This window comes from Marmota monax, unplaced genomic scaffold, assembly GCF_021218885.2.
Source record: "Marmota monax isolate L192 unplaced genomic scaffold, Marmota_monax_Labrador192_F-V1.1 WCK01_AAM20220418_F8-fsc00081, whole genome shotgun sequence".
In the NCBI taxonomy this organism is placed as follows: domain Eukaryota; kingdom Metazoa; phylum Chordata; class Mammalia; order Rodentia; family Sciuridae; genus Marmota; species Marmota monax.
In genome coordinates this window covers 3,888,230-3,912,415 of record NW_026695234.1, presented here as the reverse complement: position 1 = coordinate 3,912,415, position 24,186 = coordinate 3,888,230, and the positions used below count along the sequence as shown (strand labels likewise).

Here is a 24,186-nt window from a genome sequence, read left to right as displayed (position 1 = left end):
GGAGAAAAAAGCCTCAGAGTTCGATTCATCCGCTTGTCACCCTGTCGGCAAGATTAAGTCATTATAGAGGGCTAAACCAGGGCCAGAAATGGGACTGGGGAAGAAGGAGATAAAGGGAATGAGAAGGGGGCGGGAAGCAGGAGGACAGGGAACCGGGTGGGGGCAAGATGGGCCAGGGCCCGGGGGGCAGGGGGTGGGCCAGTACCGAGGACTCCCTGTCGCTCTGCTCTGGATACTCCCCTGTTTACCCACACAGCGGTCTGAGCAATGTGAGAGCCAGGGGACAGATGGACAGGGAGGAAGTTCAGTGGGAGGACATTTATGCAAACAGTAGCTTGTATCTGCTCCAGGGCGTCTTAAACATTGTGTGAGTTAAGATCTGGCTTCCCTGCCCAGTACTGGATTGGAAGACTTTGCTCTGTGCCGAGGTGGCATTTCTGCTGGGTACCCAGGCTCAGGTAAGGAGGAGGCTCCCTGGGCTCCTGCACACAGTTGAGCCCAGGAATGCAGAGATGTGGGTGAGGTTCTGGGATAGGAGAAGGAGCCCCACATTTGAGGGATGGTGAGTGTGTTTATCCTCAGTTGAGCCAGAGAGCACAAGATAGAGGGGGCGGGGTGCATTCCTTGAAGCCCCAACTGGAATGGTGAGGAATAAGGACCAGCCAATCCATGTCTATGACCAAATGTAAAAGAATCAGGTTCTCATAAAATATCTAAAAATATTTTCTAAGGTTGTTCCACCTTCTAAGATGCCCCAACCCTGCTGACATCTATGCGGTCATTAGTTGGATTTATTTTCTCCGTCATATGCTGTTGTCACCCCCTCTCTGTGGAAATGCTTGCTGGGTTTGCTCTGACCGTGTTTCCTCTCCTCCACCCTCATGGTTTTCCCATTCTCGGCAGCTCAGGTGGCTAAGTGGCTCTTTTGCCGGTCGCTCCTTCCTTCTCCAGAGGAGGGCCAGGGAAGGCTTGGCAAGGGGAAATGCCTTGCACCAAGAATGTGAGCTGCCATGTTGGTGTTCTTCTGGTCGTTTCTGGGCCCAGCTTTGAATGTCTCTCTGAACCTCAACTTTTGCTTCTCATTAACCGAGACTGACCACTCACATGGGGAAACTCTGAGTTGCCTGGTTACCATGATGACAAGTTTCCCTCCAGACTTAGGGGCATCATCTTTGCCCCTTAGAAGCCTTCAGCTCCAGGAACGAATACCAGAGGTCATCCAGGGCATGCCCCTGCCTCCAGGCAGGGCAGGGAAAGAACCAGGTCAGGAACCAATTGAAACCACCTCCACCAACTCTCCTTGTCTACTTCCCTGGCTCATCCATAGAAAAACAAGTTTCCCCCCAAGAAAAAGGAGGACATTCAAATTAAAATGAAAGAGTTCAAAATAACCCTCAGTTCTTAAATCACGTCAATTTGACTGTTTCTTTCACCACCCACACATCAGCTTCGACCAGACACCCACCTACCAGTACTTATGCAAAAGATATTGGCAGCTGCTACTAACCCAAAAAGTGTCTGGGCTCTCAGAGTGGCTTTGTTCCCAACATCTCTCAGTTCTTTGTGTTGCTGGAGCTTTTTCTACGTCTAATGAGGGTCCCAGTGCCCTGAGCAGGACCCTCAGCTGTTGTAGCCCTGCGCCCTGCCTCCTCAGCCAGAAAGAGGATGTAAAGGTCCGTGCTTCTCCCCCACCCCTACCATGCTGTTTAAGGCATGTCTCTGTTAATTGGACTGTGTCATCCCAGGGTTGGTTATTTATTAATAGATATTCGGAGGCCTGGATACGTTTATCATGATAACCAGAAGATTTAAGAGAACCAAGGAACAGATGGGCATTGCCGAGTGTGAGGGAGGGGTCTGTTTGAATTCAAGGCACACCTTGCCTTGTTCATGGTAGGGAAGAGCATCCATCATTGTTCCTGGAGAGAGGCCTTCTCCGTCAACAGGAGAGCTCACAGGCAGTGTGATGGGGCTGCCCAAGCCACTGAAGAGCAGGTCTCCCTCAGTTCTTGTCACTGGGGAGACTTGGAAGATAGGGCTGCCTTGGAGGTGCATTCTGATAAGTCGGATGTTCCTAACTAGGTAAGGGAGGACAGGTTCCAGGAAACAGTGGGGTGGTTACAAGCTTAGCACTTGTTCCCAGGCTCGGGTTGGGTCCTGGCATGGGGTCACCATCAGGGGTCATTTGGTTCATTCCCCTGCCTCAGGGCCCAACTACAGAGAAAATACTTTGAAGAGCTAGCTGCAGGAAGTGAGCTCTCTTCCTTCTAGAGTGTTCTGATGAAGAACATGACATAGCTCCCTACAGTCGTGCACAACTGCTGGCAGCCCCGTTCCTGACACCCTCCCCAGAGTCTCATACTGCAGTTAGCCAGAGGAACCAGATGGCCAGGGCGGTCTGAGCAGACAGGTAGGGGCCAGTGAGGGGCCTCACACTGCCTCCCCCTTACTCTCTCCCACCTGTGCTGTTGCCAGCTCGGCTCCAGGATGTCCCTCAGTAGAGACTAAAGCCAACACCCAGCCACTTGTCAGTTCAGGGCTCCTGAGTCCATTCATGTCTTTGAAAGGTTCATTCAGACTTTGGTTCAAAGTAAGGAGGTCAAGTGCAGGTTTTGTGGACCCAGCTTAGGCCAGCTGGACAGCAGGACCCAGGCTCCCTTGTACCTGTCACTGCAAGGCGGCCATCTGAGGGCTCTTGAACCAGTGGGGCCAAGGGAGGGCAGGCCAGGCCAGACACCTCATGTGCCTCCCCCTACTGGTGGGTTTTCCAGAGGCAGAATGTGAGAGCCAAGCCAATCAGGCTGCCTGGACTGTGCAGACTGCTTCATCCTGGTGCAGAAGGCAGGAAAGGACCTCAGGAGAGGCACTTGGGGGACATCCAGGCACAGAGACTTCAGGTCTACATAGGCAATGGGTACCAAGGGACACTGGCCACATGGCTGAGGCTCCAGGACAGAACCTCAGGACTCTGTCCTTTCCCTGCTGGCTTCAGCAGGCTGGGACAAGGCTGCAGAGATGAAGCTGAGGCTGCAGGTGAAATAAGAACTTTCAGCTAAGGCAAGAGGAGGGGAGCCGGGGAGAGGCAGGGTGCCAGCCAGGCTATTTCAGAGCAGGACTGATGCCCAGGAAGACAAAAAACCCAAATAAACCAAGGCTGGATTTAGGAATGAACTGCTTTACACGTTGTTGGTGGCTTGTCCTCGCCAGCTTTGCTTTGCTTGGGCACACAGTACAGTGTTAATTATATAAGCAACGCATTATTGTGAACATTGAAATATTGCCAGTGAGGCAAAATCTTCATGATCTCTACCCAATCCCCTCCCAGTGCCACTGTCCACCTTAAAGGAACTCACAATGTTCAGTTTAGCTTCAGATGAGTAGTTAGGCCGAGAGATAGGCCATAGAGACAGATGGATAGATGATCAATCAATCGATAGATGGATAATAAAGATGGATGATAAAGATAGATGGATAGATGATATAGATAGATAAAGATAGTTAATAGACGACAGAGGAAAAGATATAGATAAATGACAAACAGATGATAGATGGGTACATAGAGATGATCAATAGATGATGGATAGCTATAGATAGATGATGGATGATGGATGGATAGGTATGGATAGATGATATTTATGTGATTACATTCAGTTAAAAATATTCCTCCACACTCTTGTCATGCCATCAGAGAGGATAGTGCTTCATTCATTCATTCATCATGGTGTTCCATTGATAAGAGGTGCCATAGTTCAACTATAACCCTACTGATGGATATTGATTGTGTTGTTTTCCTGTTGTGTAATGGTGAGCACCCTTTCACATGGCTTTGGCAGATTTTAAAATAGGTTCATGAGTGACGGGTGGGGACAGGAGTCCCTTGTGATCTCGGAGGGCCTGAAGTGTGAAGAAAAGGAGCTGGGATTGAAGTCAGGCCCCTGAAGAGTCTCCAAATGACTACTGTGCCCGGAGCCTCCCACCTGGAGCTCAGGCCCCCTGCATTCTGGTGGATCCTTGGTGACCTCACGGCCTGCTGCTGGCACAAGCAGCCATGTTCCACCTTGCATGTCACAAACTGTGTCCTGGCCTGATCCAGGCAGGTTAAAATGAGAGCCCAGTGTTGGAGTGATAATAATGCTCTCACTGAGCTGATTTCCAACAGACTCACTCCCTCCCGAAAATGATCACAAACAATATTTCTACAGCAGCCCCAGCTGAGGGACAGGTGCTATTTTGAGCTGTTTTCAGTAATTGGTAAATGCAGGGATGAGTGGGAGGAAGCACGAGGGCCCTCTGGATGCAGTGCTGACGTCATGGGTGAGTTTTCAGAGACGTGGGTTTCCTGTGTGGCTTGGGGAACAGTCTCTCCCCTGATCACGTGTTTTTGGGACCGCTGGGCAGCAGGTGACTCCTTTGTTCTCAAGTCCTTTGCATAGCTTCAGGCCACCTTGGGCTGTGGCTGGTGTGTACTCTCAACCAGAAGTCTCATAAAAGATCTAAGCAGCCTGCCGAGGGGCCAGGGAGATCAGCTTGAAAGGCAGAGGGCGGTTTGTTTGTGTTTTATGGAGAGGAGTCTGCTGAGAGGCCTTCTCTCTCTCTGCCCCCATCTGCTTGCATGTTGGCAGAGCTCCTTCTACAGAGCTCGGAGGGAAGTCACTGTTCCTAGTGAGGGCAGGGGCTTTGGGGCTGGGTGTTGACGGAGTGCATATCCTGCCTCTTGCTCTGGATACCTAACACCATGCCTTGATTTACTCATCTGAAAAACAGGCATAATAATATTTGTCGTCCCCCTCCCCCACCCCAGAGCGTTTCGGTGAAGACACACTGAAAGGAAGCAAATCCATCACCAAGCCCAGTGGCATGTGGCAAATGCTCAAGAGGTGGCAGCCACTTTTAATACTGTCACACTGCGTTGCAGTGGTCTCTTTGCTCTTCTACCAGGTTGTGAGTTGTTCTGGAGATCAGAACCATGTTCTCCGTTGCATTCTCAGGTCAGGTTCTCAGACGAGACTGAATGAGAGAAAGGGGAATAGATGAAAATGGCCACACTTTGTGTTACTCAGTTTTTTGTCACTGTGAGCAAAATGCCTGACAAGAACAACTTGGAGGGGAAAGATTGATTTTGGCTCATCGGTCAGAGGATTCAGTCCCTGGTGGTCCAGTTTCATTCTTCTGGGCCCGAGGTGAGGTGGAACATCATGGCAGGAGAGCATAGTGGAGGGAAGCTGCTCAGTTCATGGTAAGCTGCAAGGGGAGAGAGAGAGAGAGAGAGAGAGAGAGAGAGAGAGAGAGAGAGAGAACAGGGCCAGAAGATAAACCCTTCCAGGGCATGATCCCAGTGTCCTACTCCCTCCAACTAGGTCCCACTTCCTGTAGTCCATTCAAGCATCAGTGGGTTAATTCTTCAAGGATAAATTCACCATTGAGGTCAGAGCCCTCAAGATCCAATCATTGTCTGAAAGCCCCACCTCTGAACCTTGCTGCATATGGGCCCCATGCTTTCAACATGAGACTTTGGGGACATTTCAGATCCAGACCATAAGGCTTTGCAACTTCTCCCATGAAGCTGTGACGTCTGTTTCCTCTCTGTTGGTTCCTGGGATGACCATAGGAATGTGTTGACCAATAGAAGTCCATGGAAGAGATGCTGAGTGACCTCCAAGCCCAGGCCTCAAAGACCTTTTAGTTTCTGTTCTCAGCCTATTTCTGCCCATGGCCACCATGAGAGGAAGTCCAGGATGGCCTCCTGGAAGGGGAGAGTATATACAAACTGGCCTCCATGCCAACCCGCCTCCTCTCCCACTAAAAGTCTCCAGATATAAGTGAGACACATGGAGGAATCTTGGCTTCCAGTAGACCTGCCGATGGCAGCCACAAAGGTGACCCTGGTGACACCAGCAGAGGCTTCCTCCACATTGTACAATCACGAGCAAATAGATGGTTGCTATTTTAAGCCAAGTCTTGGTGAGGTTTTTCAGCAGCAATAGATAAATGAGACAGGAAGTTTGGAAAAAGTCATCTTGATGTTCCTAAGAGACAAAGGAGGGAAAGTTGTGCATGGCCAGAGCGAACCACGGAGTGTCAGAAAACAGAATTGCCCAGGTGCAGAGAAAAGGCTGTGGCAACCCCGGGGCAGGTGCTCTAAAACAGATGACACTCAGGAGGGCCAAGGGGCTCTCAGACAGGAAATGCTGATGTTGTCATCACCACTGAAACTGCCAAGGACCATGAGGACAGTGTCAAAGGAACACACCGTGGTGCCCTAGGAGCTCTGTGGGGGCTCAGACGGAAGGGGCAGGGCAGGGAGGTCCTCATCCAGATGAGCACGAGTCTGACACAGGCCTGCAGGAAGGGTACCACAGTGGGCTGGAGTACCAGGGACAATGGAGTGGACACACCTGAGACTTTCAAAGCAAGAGGAATAGGGATGAGGAGAGCCCACTCTTCACTGGACCTTGTCATGTTGACAGTGCTCCCCTCTGCTAAGTTCTATCAGGGAAACCACTTCCAAATCTGGAGGAAGGAGAAAAACAGCTGAGAAAAACAAAGTCCAAATAAGATGAGGCAGGAGCCAGATTGTACTTGGACTTTTGGAGATTTTTATGCCCTGGCCAAAGTGCATGTCGAGCTTGAGAAGAGCTTTGCACAGGAAGGTGGACGCAGTGGGTGCACCATTAGTCACTGCTTGGTGGGTGCTCGGGGGTGTCAACCCACCTAGAGTTGCTTGGCAAGAGCACAGATTCCTGCCCACAGACTTCCCAACTTCCCAGCCAATTTATAATGTCAGATTCTGTGGGTGGGGAGCAGGAGTCTTCTATGTACTTAGCAACTACGTGCCCACCACTGCCAGGCAATGTTCTAAGCAACACAGACATCTTCAGAACAATCCTACGTGGGAGACTACACAGGTGGATTATTCCTTATCTGAAATGTCTGGTTTCCAACGTCTGGTTTTTTGGGATTTGGCAATATTGGCACAAACTTTACCAGTATGGCATCTCTAAGCCTCAAATTCAAAATCTGAAGTGAACCATCATGGTCAAAAAGTTTCAGATTTTAGATTAGGGATGCTCAGTTGCTGCTGTTTTAGTGATAATAAAGCTGAGGTCCGGAGAGGTTGATTGAGCCAAGTTACAGCAAAAGCAAGAGATGGGACTTGAACATGAGGATCCAATCTGGCTCTAGACCCCATGTTTGTAACCATTAGGCTCTCCTGCCATTTGTCTATTCCTAGCGAGTTCCACAGGCTTCCTCCTCACACTGACATTTGCAAACCACTGCTCTAAAGAATCTGGAAATTGGAGAGGTCAAGGTTGTGCCCAACTTCAAAAATGAGGAAAAATAATACCCCAGCTGTCATCCTCCGTAAAGCCACGGCAGGGTTATCAAATAGATGGCTGTGGTTACTGAGAGGAATAGTGAGCACCAGGAATCAGCATGGGTTCACTAAGCATGAGTCAAGTCCAAATGAGCTCATTTATTTTACTGAGAGCAAAGCTGGACCAAAGAATCAGGAGTGCAGTGAATATTTCCCAGTACATTTCACTCTGGTCCCCCTGAAGATTGGTTCAGTTTGGGGGCAGGTCTGAGAGAATTGAACCAATGCAACAAGAGGAAAACCTTGCTTGAGGCTTTGGAGAAAGAGAATCCAGTCTCCCGCACTGTGCATGGGAACAAAGAAGTATGTTATCCCAATTACTCTGGCAGTCACCTGATGAGCCTGAGGGAGCCAGATTTAAAATTAAGCTCCTACCATGGATCCTAATGAGAGGACAGAAACTGAGTCTCTGAAAACATTGTTCATCTACTGAATTGACCAACCTCGAAGGTGCATCTATTTCTGGGCCTCTCATTTTGTGAGACCATCAATTTCCTTGTTGTTTAACCAAGTTTAATTTGGATTTTTATGACCTGCAAGGAAAAAAAAAAAAAAACCCTAACCAATTCAAAGGGAATGCCCTAGATATGATGTATTTCAATTTCAGAAAGTTAATTGACTACAATTTTCAAGATATCCTTGTGAACAAAATGAAGAAACCAGAGATAAATAATGTCATCTGATAGAATCATACCGGCAGATCTAAAGTTGATCAGAAGCCATTTGGAATGAGCCCATGGTACCTTTAAGATAGCTGAGTACATGCTCAGAAAGGGTGGGAGTCTGCACCTTTAAAAGAAGCCCCACACCATCAGGATTCAGCCTTCTGGAATTTGTTTGGACATTGCCTGAAATGCCTCTTTAAGCTGCCTATTCCTAAGCTGGGTGCTTGTCTTGAACTCCCTCGTTGGTATATTCTCCTTAAGCTGCTGGTGTTTGCAGACTGAATGCCAACACCTGGGTTTGTCTTCGGCCTCTCTCGCCTTCTGGCAAGGCACAAGGTTCCCAGCTTCAGTATTTCTCCCCTGACCTTACCCTTTTTTCCTGGCTTGCAATTGAACTTTGCCCTCTAATTCTTCAGAAGGGACCCCTGGCATCAATCTAGTTTTAGTCCAAATTCACAGTGAAACCCAGTATTTGACATTGGAACCAGAGTCATGCTTCACAGATCAGTGTCACCGATAGGTGGTCTCTAGCAGATGGAACAGAGTCAACCTTGACCCTTGGCCTGGTTTTGATCATTGGCTGGGCACAGAAAACCTGCTCAGCCAGTTTGTCTGGAAGCTGCAAGCCTAGCTCATGTACTGGCTGACAAACTAGAACTTCAAAACAATCTTATAAGTAGCTGGCATAATAAGCTGAAAACATATTTTTAAATCTCAGCTACAGAAGTAGCTTACAGCAGTTTATGTTAAAAAATGGGCTAACTAAAATCAAATAAAAAAAACTGTAGTTTTTTAAAACAGGCAGTGATGGGATGTGGCTTCTCAAAAACCCAATGGCACACTTGAAGTACAGCGTTGAACCGAGGAAGGAACTATCTCTGGGGAATTCCTTGGGGACCTGTATTTGAAAAAGGACTTCCAGGGGGCATCAAAGGATAGGGACAAGAGGACAGGAAGAGACCTCTGCAAGACTCCAGACCTACAGTCAGGGATCAATCAGCAGAACTTACAGAAGAACAGAGAAGGAAGCGTGTCCTATACAAGCTAATAGGACTTAGCAAGAGCCAGGGTGGTGGAGTAAGAGTTCCAGGCTCAAATCCCAGTTCCGCCTCGTGCTAAATGCAGGAGCAGGTTAGTTTCTCTAAAACACAGGATAAGCTTCTGTAAAATGGAGATAAGAGTTTCCCCCTTGCTGGATTATTTGAGATAGTCTACTACTAGCATAGTACGAGGCACAGAGCTAGACTCAAAAATCTATAGCTATTATTGTCATTAATAACAATGATCACATGGGGTTCCCAGTGACGCACTAGGTTTCCCAACTTTGGAGAGGCACAAGAGGCTGTGTGTCAACTCAGGAAATTAGAAAACGTTTTTATATTCTGGGTTGGAGGTTGAAATAACTGATTTCTGGTTAGGGCAGGGACAGTCATCTATTATTGGGACTGAAATTCCCAGCTGGCCTGGAGATCCAGAAGTCTCTCTGTGTGAAATACTGTTGCATCTGCTGCATGTGTATCTCTGGGCCTCCTTACGTATCTGCGTGTGTGTGTGCACATGGGAGCGTGTGTGTGCAAGCGTGTTTGCATGCAACAGTGTCCCACTTGGCAAGACATCCAATGATCGCGTGTGAAGCCACTCCAGTTAGCAGCATAATAAAAGGCAGATTCTGATGTGACCCAAGTCCACATTCATCCCGGCTCCTCTGCCAGGGGCACTTCCCTCAGTTGATCTCTGTGATTCTTGGACTTGGAGGAAAAGTTTATCAATAAGGCCTTTAGCACTGCTGATTGTTTCATCAGATGAGGGTCAGGTCTGTGGCTTGGGATTTGAGAACTTGCGGTTAGCATCCTGCTTAAAAAAAAAAAAAAAAACTTTAAGTATCTAGAATTAGGCCTCAGCCCCACTGGATTCCTTTTGGGGGCTTTTTTGTGCCCTTTTAAAAAGCTTTTTCTCATCCTCCTTGAGGCACCTTGTACCAAGCTATTTAACAATACCCCTCTCCTGGAAGACAAGCGTTTGACCAACAGATCAGTACTGAGTGATGAGTCCCTGAGAGTACTAGACACGTACCAGGGACTGGGCGCATCCCCAGCAGACAGGGTTTACAGCTCAGCAGGAAAACCAGAGGCAAACAACCCCCAGGATAAAAGCTGCTCCAGTCCCGTGAATCTGCAGGGCAGTGGCAGGTGAGAGTTCGATCCACCTCTCCACCGGCCAGCCGCTAGCTCCAGCTCCTCCTCAGGGAGTGTGGCCATGCTGGTCCTATGGTAGCTGGAGGGTGGCAAAAAATATCTTAGGGAGGCATTCCTGGGATCCTGCCGTCATCCCATGTGGGTGACTCTCTAATAAACGCTCTGAACATTCTGTAGAATGCTCCTCTCATTTCTCGGCCGGCATCCCAACGCAACTAGTTAAAGAGCTGTCCCTGTCTCCGCTTTGCAGACAAAAAGCCCAAGGCTCTGGGAGGTCAGGTGGGTTATCACCAGATACAACATGCCAGAGCCAAAACTTCAGACCAGGTCCTGGAATTCCAGATCCTGTGCCCTCACCTGCACAGCTGCTCTCTCTTGGAAGCTGCCAGGGCTGGTCTCTGGCCGGAGCTGGTCCATCTCCTGCTGGGGCCAGCTTCTCCCCTCACCTCTGGTGTGCTGCCCATGGGTGAAGAGCTTGAGGGAGCCTGGATGGCATGCTTGTTGGCACCATGCACAACCTCTGGGGAACTTCTTTCGCTCACCATATTTCCTCATTTCCCATCCTACCTCCTACATAGACCGTTTCCCTTTGGAATGCCATCTGGAGCAGCAATGGCCCCTGTACAGTCTGGCCAAGCAGTATGGGGGCCATTCCCCAGAGCAAGCCTGGTGGCTGAGCCCTTGTTGGCAGTGCAGGAACGTTCTTCCTGCCTTTGAATGATCTGGTCCCGCTGCCAAGGGGTCCTTTATAAATTCTCTCCTGAGTTATTCTCTACTTATTGTTGTTATTGCTATTGATCCATCCTCCAAACAGCAGAGGTCCCAAGGCTCAATTTAAACCATCAATCACATTGATAATTCCTTTATTTGTAATGTTGTTCCATCTGAGACTCTCAGAATGTCTAACAATACCTAAGAGAGGTGGAGACATTCTTCTCTGAGGGAAACTGAGGCATGCAGACATAGACTCTGGATCCTGATGCCTTGCTCAGTTCCTGTGCCACTAAGAGATACTGAGCTTGGTTGGGATCCTCAGATCAGTTGCAGATCCTGGAAGGTAGGCCTTCCACTCTCCCCAGGCCCAGGCAGCCTTCAGCCCTGTCCTCCTCCCTTTGCAGTCTAGTCTCAGAGGAGACAATGAATAGCTTTTCCTCCATCCCAGCCCCCCAGATATGGAAATCTGCTTTGTGAAAACTGAAAGAATATTTTTTTATAAATGGAGGGTTGGGGGCTGGATGGGGGTGGATGTAGCATCACAGATGCTTGCTTTTTCCATTCTGAGAATATTGGCAGGAGAAGAGGAATTAAGGTGCTACGTGGGTACCCGAGTTTCCTTATATGCATAGAACAACATGTCTTCCGGTGGGGGCACCATAACCTCTTGCGGCAGCCAGTGGGGAGCAAGTTCTCTTTTCTCCAGGCCCACGGGCCAGCCGCAGCGTAGCCATCCGGGCCCTTCTGTTGTGGGGTGGAAGCGGATGGTGAATGTGGGCAGTGTTCGTGCCGGTTATTCAGCTCCCAAAGTGTTTATAGTAGCAAGATCCAGGAAGGTCTCCACAGGGGACAACAACCACTGAGTACATGCCTCCTCCCTAACAATACTACCTCGATCTTCCTGGGCTGTGTTTGTTTAGGCTATAGGGGGGAACTGATGTCCTTTCTCAGTAGTCACACTCACCCCTGTGCCCTACCTTTCAACTGCACTGTAAGACATCTGACCTCACCTGTTGGCAGAAGCAAGCATAAATCAAGTTCCTGTTTCAAATCTTCCGGCCTCATAAAACTTGCCACATTTTGCAAGATGGGGTGACCCATGCCCTATTTCATCTCTGGGGGAGAGCAGACACAGATGCGGCTGATGGATGGGAAGTTTAGAAAACGAAGTCTTGGGAATCGATAGAAGAATATACAAGCAATGTATCATGTGAGGGCCTCTTGTCTGTGCTGCAGTAAATCAAAAGTAACGAATGGCAGACTTCGGCAGCCCAGGACCCCGGCCTTTCCCCGAGGGCAGGGGTTTGCCTTACGATCAAATTTTCACAGTCCAAGTACTTATTTTCTACTTCAGTAGACCTAAAAATAAACCCTGATACTGACTTTTTTTTTAACGTCTCTGCCCCCCCACCCCCAACTCTTTTCCTCTTTAATTTCCATCCTGGAGGCACTTGGCGTCCAAGTGTCCCTTGTACAGGGGCGATGTATTGCACAGATAAGCTGCCTCGGTGGCTCTGCAGATGAAAGACTCATCCCCAGGGCTGTGTTACTGCGATATTAGCAAACTCTGATCTGCCGCAGTCTGAACACCTCAGTGCCTCGAGATGACTATCTCTGAGGTTCCTCCAGCACTGGCCAAAGAGAGGCTTTGAGGGGCTGCTCGCAGGCTTGGAGGCAGCCCGTGCCCTGGCCTCAGCCTCAGCAGCCTCCCTCAGCCTCTCCCTGCACCTCCCGCTTGGAGATCCATCTACTCTGTGCCCCCGCAGCCTCTCACATGGGGGCTACACTCCATCATTTCTGGGCCTGGAGGTGGACTGGGCATCCTTCTGGCTTCTCACTGCTCAGTTTCCTGCAGTATCCATCCCTCCCCCTGACAGACACCCAGATTTGCATCTCAAGTTCAAGGCCCCCTGCCCCTCCTGCTGCTGCAGCCCTCTACAACCTGGGCCCTCCCTGTTCTTCCTGGCACATTTAGGCTGTTGGTCTCCATCCTCTGCAGCATAATTAGTGGGATTCTCCCGGGGCCTGGCCTCTCTGCGTCTTTTCCTCTCCTCTGATGAGCTGTCTTTACCCTCCCCCTGCCACACATCTGTGGTCTTGGCCCAGACCGTGTTGTCATCAGCAGTTTTCATCATTCGGTAATCCCTGTCTCAAGACCAGACATCCAGTCCCTTTAATTCCATCCCTCGGGTGTCACCTCCTGGCCCCACTGGATCTACGATTTGTTGATCCGATCACTTTGTCACATATCTTTCCTCATATCCCAGCACATCTACCCCAGATGCCATTCCCTGATCCATGGTCATGATCAATCCATGGTAAATGTCCTCAAATTTCTTATGCCTCTCTCACTTCCTGGTCACCTAGAAAAATCTCCATCCCATTCCCTTCGATCATGGCTGCACATTGGTGAGCAGAGTGACGCTGGAGAAGGATACTCAAAGTATGTGGACTGTCTAATTTTAAATGCATACGTCCCAGACTCGGGTGGGTGCTGGCTGCTGGCTGGAATCATCCACCATCTCCCTGGTCCATTCATTCTCCTGCTCTCCCAGACCAGTGGTCATCCTTTTCCCCTCTCTCCTTAAACTCCAATACCTCCCCTTCCCCCCGTCTCCACTGATAACCTTGCTTTGTAGTCACTGAAAAAATGGGAACAATCAAGGACAAACTTCCATAAACTCCCAGGTCTGCCCCCACCCCCACCCCCACATCTGTTTTCCACTCCTCTATCTTTCCCTTACTCTGTGGATGGACTGTCAGCGCTCCAGGCCAAGGTCAGCCCTGAACCAGGCCTCCTGCAGCAGGTCCTCCTCCTGCTCTATCCCTGCCCTTACTGTCACCATCACACCCCACCCCCCAATCCCCTGCCTCCACCTCCCCCACTCCTCCAGTCCCTCACCCCCGCCCCAGCACGCACACTTGCTGTTATTGTGTCTATCTTTCCTTGGTTTGTTCTTGGAGCTGGGGATTGAGCCCAGGGCGTGGCACGCCTTGGCAAGCGCTCTATCAGTGAGCTCTCTCTCCAGACTTTTAAAAACTTTTTGAGACAGGGTGTCACTGAATTGTTTAGGCTGGCCTTGAACACGGATCCTCCTGCCTCAACCACCCCAGTAGCTGAGATCAGAGGCGTGTGTCACTGCATCCAGTTTATTCCTTCTATTTGAAAGGAAAGAGGAGACTAGAACCTTCTAGGCTCACTTCCTTCTCCAGCTCCTTACAGTAACCCTCCTTAAAAGAGCTGTCACCCTCACTCTGTGCAGGGAGGGTCTCATCCCCACAGCTCTGGTCCAGGCCATCGCCGTCTTCCATGGCAGGAACTCAGCGGGGACCTCAGTTCTCACCTTGCTTGTCCCAGCAGCAGCACTGGGCGGTACTGATGGCTCTCTGCTCACAGGATACCAGGGCCCTGAGGCTCCTGGCTTCTTCACCCACCGCTTCCTTCTGCTGTCTCCTGTGCTGGGTTCTCTTCATCTCAACACCTGACATCAGAGCTCCCAGGGCTTGGCCTGTGAGCATCTCCTACTCCCCCCCCCCACCCCACAGCCCCTTGGTAATACTGTGGCCTTAAACTGGCTTCATATGCAATCTATATGGCGACAAATCCAAATTTATACCTCTTCGAAACTTTCTATTCTCGACATGTAACTCCCCTGCCAAAGCTCTTCAGTGACTCCTCTGCCTGAAGGATAAAGTCCCCAAACCTGAATGGGACATAAAAGTTCCTGTATTCTCTGGCCCATCCCATTATTTTCCATAACTGCTGGGCACTGCCATGTGCCTTTTGTGACATCTGATTCTATAAACAGGCTCCTCACCTCAGGCCTTCATGCAGTATCGTCCCCTCCCAAGGACTCCTGGCAGCCCTCCTTCCCCCTCCCTTGCTTGGTGGTGTGACCAAAAACTGGATAGGTCACTCGACGCTTTTCAAACCCACGCTGTGCTTTCCAGCCTCTGTCCGGACTACGTACCTCTCCAGCTCCTTTTCTGCTCCATTTTCACCTGTTGGAAGGAGATTTCTCTCTCAGATCCCAGTGGGAATGCCTTTCTCTGAGAGGGCCGGACCCCTTCCTCCTGCGTGTGCCTGGGTCCATCAGTTGTTTGTCCTGCTATTGAAACACTGATCAGTGCCGTAGCTCTTCATGGTTGGTTCTGACCCCCTGCTGGAAGGCCCTGGAGAGCAGGTCAATCTGTCTATTTTCTCTCTTCCCCCGAGAGCCTAAAGCACTACCTCATACATCATAGATGATCAACAAATGTTTTTTGATTTTCACATTTTGGATGAAAGCTCTGACTGTCCAATAGCCCAGCCCACCTCCTCTGGCAAATGCTTCCTGTCCCTGTCACCCCACTTTAGGTACCACTCTTCTGATGACCACACCTTGCCTCATTTTGGTTTTGTTGCCTACAAATACTCTGAAAGTTCAAGCTTAGCATAAATCACATCTAGATCTGTGTTTCTAGTCTCTCCTCCCTGTCCCCAAGGTCTTGAGGGACAGCATGTGCTGATCAAATGCTTGATTTGGGCTGGAGCCGTCAGAGGCTGCTGGTGTTGGGGGCACAGCCTCCCTTTGAGGAAGGTTGGTGGCCTGCTTCCCTTTCTCTCTGAAGGCTGTCCAAACATATAGGCTGGCTTTCAGAGCTGGATTCCCCACCCCATGCTGAGATTCCAGAAGTGCTCTAGAGGCCTGGCTTTTATTTCTTAGAGCAGATTTCCTAGAGCTCATCCAAGTTGTTGGTGGCACAAGCTCTTTGAAGTCAGCACCCATCCCCCAGCTCCTCTCAAATCTCTATCATCTGCTTCCTTTTGGCCCCTTCTTTTCTCAGATTATCTCTAGGTAGGAAGGAGCTTCCCATTTGGAGGTAGATGAATTCTAGGAATACCTAGAGGAGCCTCCTTAAAAATGCAATTCAGAACTAACTGAAATCCCATGACTTCATCCTCTAGTGCTCAAGACAGGAGACCAGTGTCCAGGGAACAGAAGCATTTGGCCAATGAATTTGCAGAAGACTCTGTACTCTTGATTCTTGGAAACTTACACCCCAAAATTAATTGATCAGAGGAGCTGAGATCAGCGCATGCAGGGGCCCAATCTCAGATGCCACAAGGACCAGGAAGGTGATGCCAATGAGCAATATGGGATACAGATGATTGATGACAACTGAACCCACCTTGAACATTGGAAACTGTTCTCCAGAGGGTGAGCAGAGGCTTATGCATCATGATCAGGGGTGCCAGAGCAGCAGGGGAGGGGAGAGAGGTGGGGAAGGACCAGAGGCAATAAAAGGATTTTCCTTTCTTTTCATTTTTTTTTAAATCAAACTGGCCACCACTAAGGTCCACTTATTGCTTGATCTTGTGGAACAGCCCCCCCACCCAAAAAAAAGTTGCAAAAACTGTTAGGAAGAGAAGGAGAAAAATATGTTCCATGTACCATGTGTCAAAGGTTGTCCCCACTAAACAATAACTTGATTTTACTTCCAGATCCTAAGCTATGAGAGTCAAAACATGTTCCTCGGCACCCCTGTCACAGTGTCAACAAGCAAGAGGTAGGCAGCAACAACAATCTGGATTCGAGGCCTGGCCTCCATGCAGAGATGCTCACTGAGAGAGGTGGGGCAGGCCAAGGGGCCGGAAGCAAGGCTGAGAGAAGACGGGGACACCCCACCCCAGCACTAGCACCCACCCTGACTCTCCATCACTTGCAGCATTCAAAATACAAAGTGAGGCCTCCTTTGTGTGAGAACTTCTCTTTTCTGAAGGGTCAGATACAGATATAGTCAGTCAGAGTCCCCTTCAAGATAATAGCCATATATAATTTCAGAGACTTAAGACCAGAGGAGAGTGAAACAGGTTCCATTCTTGAAGAGTTGGAAGGCTGCAATTTGTCATCATTGTCTTCTTTCTCCACTCTCCCACAGAGGTTTCCCCCACCAGGCCAGCCTATGGGACCTGGCCCTTCATCCCTGAGCAGTCCAGGTACTTTAATGGCCTTGCTTTTGAGGAGTCGTGGTCACCATTATCACAGAGGTACCAAGAGATGCCCTGGAGCATCTTCTGATTCCACACAAACCCACCCCCCACCCCACCCCCATCGTGCTGCAGCAACAGCCCTGGTTTCTCACCCCGTGGTCAGGCAATTAAGTCGGCCATTGTGGTAACACTTCTTTACCTGATGGTCCACCCAAGGAAGATCCCACAGTGTCTAGGTAGTTGTTGTGACTAGTTCAGTAGTAACTTCACTTTGTCCTCTGGCAGAAGCATTCATCACCTGGGAATCGAGCCACTCTAACCTGGCAGAGCCTGTGTTTACTGGGAAAAGAGGCACAGATTTCTCAAGTGGGTCAGTAGGAATGATGATGACACGGCAGATCCCACTTGTACCCCTTCATTCCGGGTTCTGTGTGTCCTAGTCACAGAGGGCAGAGCATCACATAAGGTTCACTATTTCAGCTCATACCCTCAGAACAGGGTGCTGTCCCTGAGTTAGCACTTCACCTTAATAGGAGATGACACCATTGTCTTGGGCTGGCTGATTCTGGGTGTTGGGGTGTGTGATGAGACAAGTGCGTCCCGGGACCATGTGCCTATTGGTACACCTTTGAGATAATGTTATATGGTGCATCATGCCAGGAAATCAGGTATTTTGTCCACTCTCAGAATCTGGTATGGTGGAGGCTCTGTGGACAAGGCAGGCAGATCTATGTCCAGAGGACAGTCCATCCTAGTAAGGATGAATTGCTGCCCTTCCAGAGCTAAGGGTCTAAAGCAATCAATATGCCACCAGTGACTAGCTTGTCTCCTTAAAGAATGGTGTCATATTGAGGTTCCATGTCACCCTCTGCTGCTGACTCTGAGTATTCAGCTGTGGCCATTGCAAGATGGGTCTTGGTGAGATGCACAGCCTCCAGCCCAGCCACCACAGCCCCTCTGCCCCTGCACTCTGCTGGTCGGCGAGAAAGGCAGGTGGACCTTCCCAGAGTGAACCTTCATTTCTACCGGATGGATGCGAACCTCTTCTGCCGTGGATGCTTCTGGAGTTTAATGGAAGACGAGAGATGCGCATGCTTTTTGTGCCCACTTCCTTGTCCATCCACTCACCTCTGCTCAAGGCTTCCTTGTCTGTGATTTTTCGAAGACTTCTCACAGCATCTTTATCTACCACATGAACTCCCAGACTCGGATCTGCTGCAACACACAATCCCAGCACCAGGGCAGCCTCCACCAGGGACTACACTCCCTGCAGAGTCCCTCTTTTGATTTAGGTCCCACTGTAAGCAAGTAGTATTTCTAGTCACACCACAGATAGGTCAAATGCGCCATATACTGCCTCAAAAACCCCACTGAGCATGTGCCTCTCTCTTACTGGGAGAAAGTACACAATGCCACAATTTGTCCTTTACCTTTGAGGTGTGTCCTACAATGTCCCAGATCACTAGACCCCTAAAAACATCACCAACATGGCAGTCTCCAGGTCTCTGTGGGATTACCTCCCACTTGGTCACCCAAGTCTTACTAGAAAATTCAATGTTTTCCATCTTGTGCTCCCAGGAGCGATTTGCATGTCAATATAGGGAACCCATGCCATGCGGTGTGTTGAGGTCCCTTTGGACTGCAAAGGGAGGACAAGAGAATGAGCGTAGCCCTGGAGTGAGACAGCAAGTGGGTCCCACCATGTGGGAGCAGCCAAGATGACCGCTTTTGATCCTTCCTGTGGAGGAGGAAAAGAGCATTTGCTTGATCAGTTGCCTCCTACAGATGCTGGAGGCTGTTTGACCTGCTCTTCTCGAATGACCACATCTGGCAGGGAAGCTGCAGCCAGGGATGCCACCTGGTTTAGTGGATGTTCATCCCTGGTCATGTGCCATCACCATCCTGGAGTTAGCAGGCTAGAATGGTGAGCTGAGCAAGGACATGGAGGGGACACCCACTTTATATCCTCTAAGTTTGTAATGGTGGCACTAATCTCTACAATTTCTTTCAGAATGTGCCAATAATTCCTCCCATTTATTATCTTGTCTGAGCTGGAGGGTAGTTTCAGGGCCTTCCACTTGGCCCATTCAACACTAATAACCCTTCATTCACAGGTTGTGGAGCCAAAAGGGAGGGTTCTTCTGGCTCCTCCATATTTCTATCTCAACACATTCAGGGACTGGGGAAATAACCACAGGGTAGGCCACGGACTCCTGAACCCACTGGACATGTTTGGGTCAAAAGTCCACTTGCCATCTGGTCCCTTAGCCATCAGTGGTAGACCAGATCCTATATTTAAATGTCCTTAGAAATGTGGGTGTCTCTAGCTAGATGTGATGTTACTTGCCGATCATCCCAGAAACTTGGGAGGTAGAGTCAGGAGGATCACAAGTTCAAGGCCAACCTCAGCAACTTAGGAAGACCTTGTCTCAAAATAAAAAGTGCTGGGATCTTGCATTCAATCCCCAGGACCAAAAAAAAAAGAGAGAGAGAGAGAGAGAGAAAGAGAGGTGAGAATCTCCCTGAGGTCCCTTTGAAAGGATAGGGGAATGTTTATCATATACACTTGTGGTAGCATTTCATGGTCCTGCCTAAAGGGGACCCTCTTCTGAACTTGTAGCAATGGATGCTGGCTGTGTGATCTGACCTCCGTCTGGAAACCAGGTGAGGGTCTGGTGTTATCTTTCTCCTTACTGTTTCTTTATTAGATGAGTTAAGCAACTCCCTTGCCAGCTGGCCATCTTTCACAGCATGGCTGACTGGCCACCATCAAGTATGTATAAACGTGGACGTATAACCAATGTGATCCTGCAATCTGTACACGTGGTAAAAATAAGAATTCATAACCCACTTGAACTAAATGTATGAAATATGATACGTCAAGATCATTGTAATGTTTTGAGCAACCAATAAAAAAAAAAGATGGTCAAGGCAGTGGTTTATTGTCCACTTTGCCTCTGATGCATAAATGCCACCCCATGGCCTTTATGCCACCCAAATTCTGCCCTGTCCCAGATCTTAGTGAGCCTCGTACCACCATCAGCCCTGGTTTACTGAAAACAACAACCACGAAATTTCTCAGATACTGGTGTCCCCCCACCTCCAACCAGGGCACCCCTTATTGCTTTGGCGGGAGCCGGGCTTGCATTTGTTTTCTAGGGCTGCTGCAACAAAGTGCCGCAAATGCTTGGCTTTAAACAATCGAAATCGACTTTCTCAGAGTTCAGCAGGCCGGCAGTCTGAAATCAAGGCAAAAGAGACCCCGCCACCTTTGGAAGCCTCCAGGGAAGAATGGATCTTCTCTGTCTCTTCCAGCTGTGGCTCACAGCAGCATAACTCCAGTCTCTACTCCTGTCTTCATGTCGCCATCCTCCCTCGGGGTCTCTGTGTGTCCTCTCCTGTTTTTTCAGAAGAACACCAGTCATGTTGGACTAGGGCTCACCCTGCTGACTGCATCTAAACCTGAATGCATCTCCTAAAGCTCTGCTTCACCTTAGGTCCCATTCACGTGTACTGGTGTAGGCTGTGTGAATCTCTTGGGGATACACGATGCCTCCCACGATAAGAGTCAACTGGTAAGTTCAGGTACTATGCAGAAAATCAACTCTGGAATCCCACCTCCCTGAGCCTCCTGACACCCCCTCAGTACCATGCTGATAAAGCTCTGGCATTTCTACTCATTTTCTCTCACCCATTGCCATGGCCGAGCTCTGAGTAGCTATCCCACACACCATAAGGCCAGGTTCACTGGGATGCTCAGGGCTTTGAGGCAGGGGAACACAGTGCAGTCCTAACACTCGATCTGAAATCAAGGGTGAGTCTTTTCATGTCCACAAATCCTCCCCCACGCAGCCTCTGTCTCCCATCAATGTCATGATCATGGTCTGTCCCGATGCCTCGCCTTCTACCTGCACCTCTTCCCCAGAGTATACAGGTGAGAGCTTTAGTAACTCTGAGGCCATTGCATGTCAGGGCTGTTACCACCCAACTAATCACGAGCAATAGTGTTCTTATTGCCAGAACCCCAGTGCCCAGTCCTACTCCAGAATCTCATCTTGAGGGTTGCTCCCAACACCAACTGTTCCAGGATTCCCCAGAAAGCAGAGCCCAAGGCAAAGTCTGCTACTTCTTCATTAGGGAGCACAGTCCCAGGCAGGAGAGTGAGGCAGGGAGGGGAGAGTCATTCTGAGGATGCATTACGGAGCTGGCTGCTGCCAAGTGCGACTGATTGCTCAATCTTGCAAGACCATTTCAAAAAGCTGTATGTCTCAGGAGCATCTGCTGGGAGGGAGGAAGAGGGAAGACTTTTCCACTAGCTCCCATTTTCCATTGATCAAAGTTTTGGCTCACTGGGCATTAACTCCCCAGCACTTTCAGGTTGTGCACGGTGGGTGCTGAGTGGAGCTCTGCAGCTTCCACCTCTGGAAAGGGAAGCCCAGGGCTTCAAGGCAAGGGGCACACAGTGCAGGCGGCCAGCGAAGCACTGTCTATTTTTACCTACATGAGGTCAGTCAGAGCCCACCAGGAGCTGGGAGCAGCTGATGAAACTGGAGACAGAGGAAACTGAGAGGCTCTGAAGCAGGGGACAAAAGAAGGGGTTGGCAGTTCTATGGTTAAGATGTGAGGTATCCACCCCCTGCCACAATGCTCATGTGTGAGACAATGAGAGAGTTTAGAGGTGAAATGATTGGGTTATGAGAGTCTTAACCTAATTAGTGCATTAATCCACTTGAATGGATTCACTGGGTGGAAACTATAGGTAGGAAGGGTATGGCTGGAGGAGGTGGGTCCCTGCGGGGGTGGGGGGTGCCTTTGGGTGTGTATTTTGTCTGGGGTGAGGGGAGTCTCTCTCTCTCTCTCTCTCTCTCTCTCTCTCTCTCTCTCTCTCTGTCTCTCTCTCTCTCTCTCTCTCTCTCTCTGTCTCTCTCTCTCCCCTGCCCCTTCCTGGTGGCCATGTCCTGAACTGCTTTTCTCTTCCACGTCCTTCCACCATGATGTCCTGCAGAGCAGTGGAGTCAGCCATCTATGGACTGAGACTCTCTGAAACTATGAGGCCCCAAATAAACTTTTCCTCCTTTAAAACTGTTCTTGTCAGGTCTTTTGGTCACAGCAGCAAAAAAGCTGACTAAAACAGAGAGACGAGGGGATGGGTGTGATCCACAGTGGAGAATGTGTGCCCCCTCGGGGCAGCAGCTGCTCTCAATTCCATCTGATCGTGAGATCTTCTGACGTTTTTTCAAGGAAGCTAGTTACTTGTGTTTTTATTAAAAAATTGACACTGTGCTGGTCAAAGACAATAGGTCTGGTTCCACTGGTTTTCAACTTCTGATCTACCCATCTCATGAACCTGAGCCAGGAGAGGGGAGGGAAAGAGTTGGGCCTGGTACTGGGACCAGTGCTCTTTCCCCTACTTTTAGAAGGTGTGTCTTCTAACAAGATCCTTCACCTATCCAGAGGCAGGAACTGCCCCTTGCCAAGATCTAACTGTCCCTGGAGTATGGGAGTGGTGGAGGGGACATTTTCTGGCAAAGTCACTCTGTCCCCTGTCCCACCCCTTGCCCTACTGGCTCTTAGCTTCACGCTGGGGCCTGGTACTCAGGTCCCAATGATTCTCAGCCTCGTTGGTCTGGCTAATGAGATGGAGGCTGTGGATCCCCACCACACTGCCAACCTGAGACCAGGGACCATCAATCCTGCTTCCCCATTGCCGAGGACACCCCGAGTGACGGATGAAGCGCCCGGGCCATGAATCATCTCCCTTACCTTTCCCCATCTCCCGGCCAGCTTTGTAGAGCTGAGAAGATGAATGTCTGCAGGCTCTCACCTGCTCCCTTGAATAATTTCCTTCTAAAAGAGGCCACTTATCAGTAATTCATTACTCGCTTTTGTTAGCATAAACAAGACCAAGGAAGTGGGCTGGGGGTGAGGCTTCCTGTTCCTCCCCCCAGCCCTGCCCCATCATTCCTCGGTCCTGTGGGTTGGCCTCCAACCTCAGCCCTCCTTCCTGCTGTGGAGCAAGGCAAAGCTGGTTCTTCAGGACGGTTGTTCCAGCTGGTGGTACCCCCCTGACAGATGGCATACAGCTGTTTCCGGTGTCATCTGGATGAGCACAATCAGCTCCAATTGATGATTTCTTTTAATCTTGAATTAAATGTCACATGTTGCCTCTTTCCTTTATGGCCCATATACACCTCTGTCTGTGTTGTCTGTAACTACAGAATAAGATATTACTGGCGGGGGACTACTTCTCTGAAAGCCAGTCTTGTCTCTGTGCAGTTTCTGTTTGTTGGAGTATAAAACTGGTCCCCTGACAGTAGCGTGGGGGAACCTGGAACATCAGAGATGACCCTGAAAAGGATGAACATTGAGGTCACAAAATTAGGACCGTAGATCTGAGTTCGTCCTGCTACCCCAGGGCCTTCCTTGGCAGGAGGTATATGTGTGACCAGGCTGGGCACTGGGTGGTGCTGGGTTTTTGCCATAGGTATGTGTCGAGGTGCAGTTCCAGAGAGGTTCCCCTGATGTGTTGGTCAGCTTTGTGTTCCTGTGACAAAAATACCTGACAATGATGACTTTGGAAAAAGTTTATTTTGGCTCACAGTGTCAGAGGCTCAGTCCATGGTTGGCCAACTCCATTGCTCTTGGGCCCCAGGTGAGACAGAACAACATCATGGCAGAAGGGTGTGACAGGGAGGCACTGCTCCTCTTATGGTGGGCAGGAATCAAAGAGAGAGGGGAAGGGGCCACGGGGAAGATGCACCCTTCCAGGACATGCACCCAGTGACCTAGGTCTTCTAGCCTCACCCCTTTGCCCACAGAACCACCCAGTCAGTCCATTCAAACCAAGATGGACTGATTAGGTTACAGCTCTCACAATATAGTCATTTAACCTCTGAATATTCCTGCATGAACACAGGAACTTTTATGGGACACCTCATATCCAAACCATAATAGGGAGTGAGATCTGGCAGGAACCAGGGGAGGGCACAAGGTTCTTTGAGTGTCAAGGACCAGGGCAGGAGGCCAGCCAGGCAGGGAAGTCCCCTACCTTCCCATCCTTGGCAATGGAAAGAAGAGGACAGCAGATTCTAGCTTAGCCTGTTAGGGACCAAGGCTCATTTATTTTTTTTTAATGCACCACCAGGGGACCAGGAAAAAGAGAGGCTTCCTTCTTCAGATCTAAGTTCTTTTCCTGTTTCTCACATAGAAGCACCTCATCCCACAGTGACTGTGACAGCATTGCACAGGCCACTCAAGGGCAGT

The 24,186-nt window shown here is 49.6% G+C and overlaps 1 long non-coding RNA gene across 3 annotated transcripts; it reads right to left on the bottom strand.

The window, feature by feature from the left end:
* Positions 1-8,021: 8,021 nt before the first annotated feature.
* Positions 8,022-22,805, bottom strand: LOC124088795 (uncharacterized). 3 transcript variants are annotated; one of them, XR_009226189.1, is made up of 6 exons: positions 22,687-22,805; positions 18,052-20,321; positions 17,123-17,262; positions 14,921-15,055; positions 10,114-10,314; positions 8,022-9,891 (listed from the first exon to the last, which is right to left on the bottom strand). It is a non-coding gene; the product is annotated as an uncharacterized LOC124088795 (long non-coding RNA). The 3 variants fall into 3 exon arrangements; XR_009226187.1 differs by having other exon boundaries at positions 17,123-20,321; XR_009226188.1 differs by lacking the exon at positions 10,114-10,314 and having other exon boundaries at positions 17,123-20,321.
* Between the last annotated feature and the right edge of the window lie 1,381 nt (positions 22,806-24,186).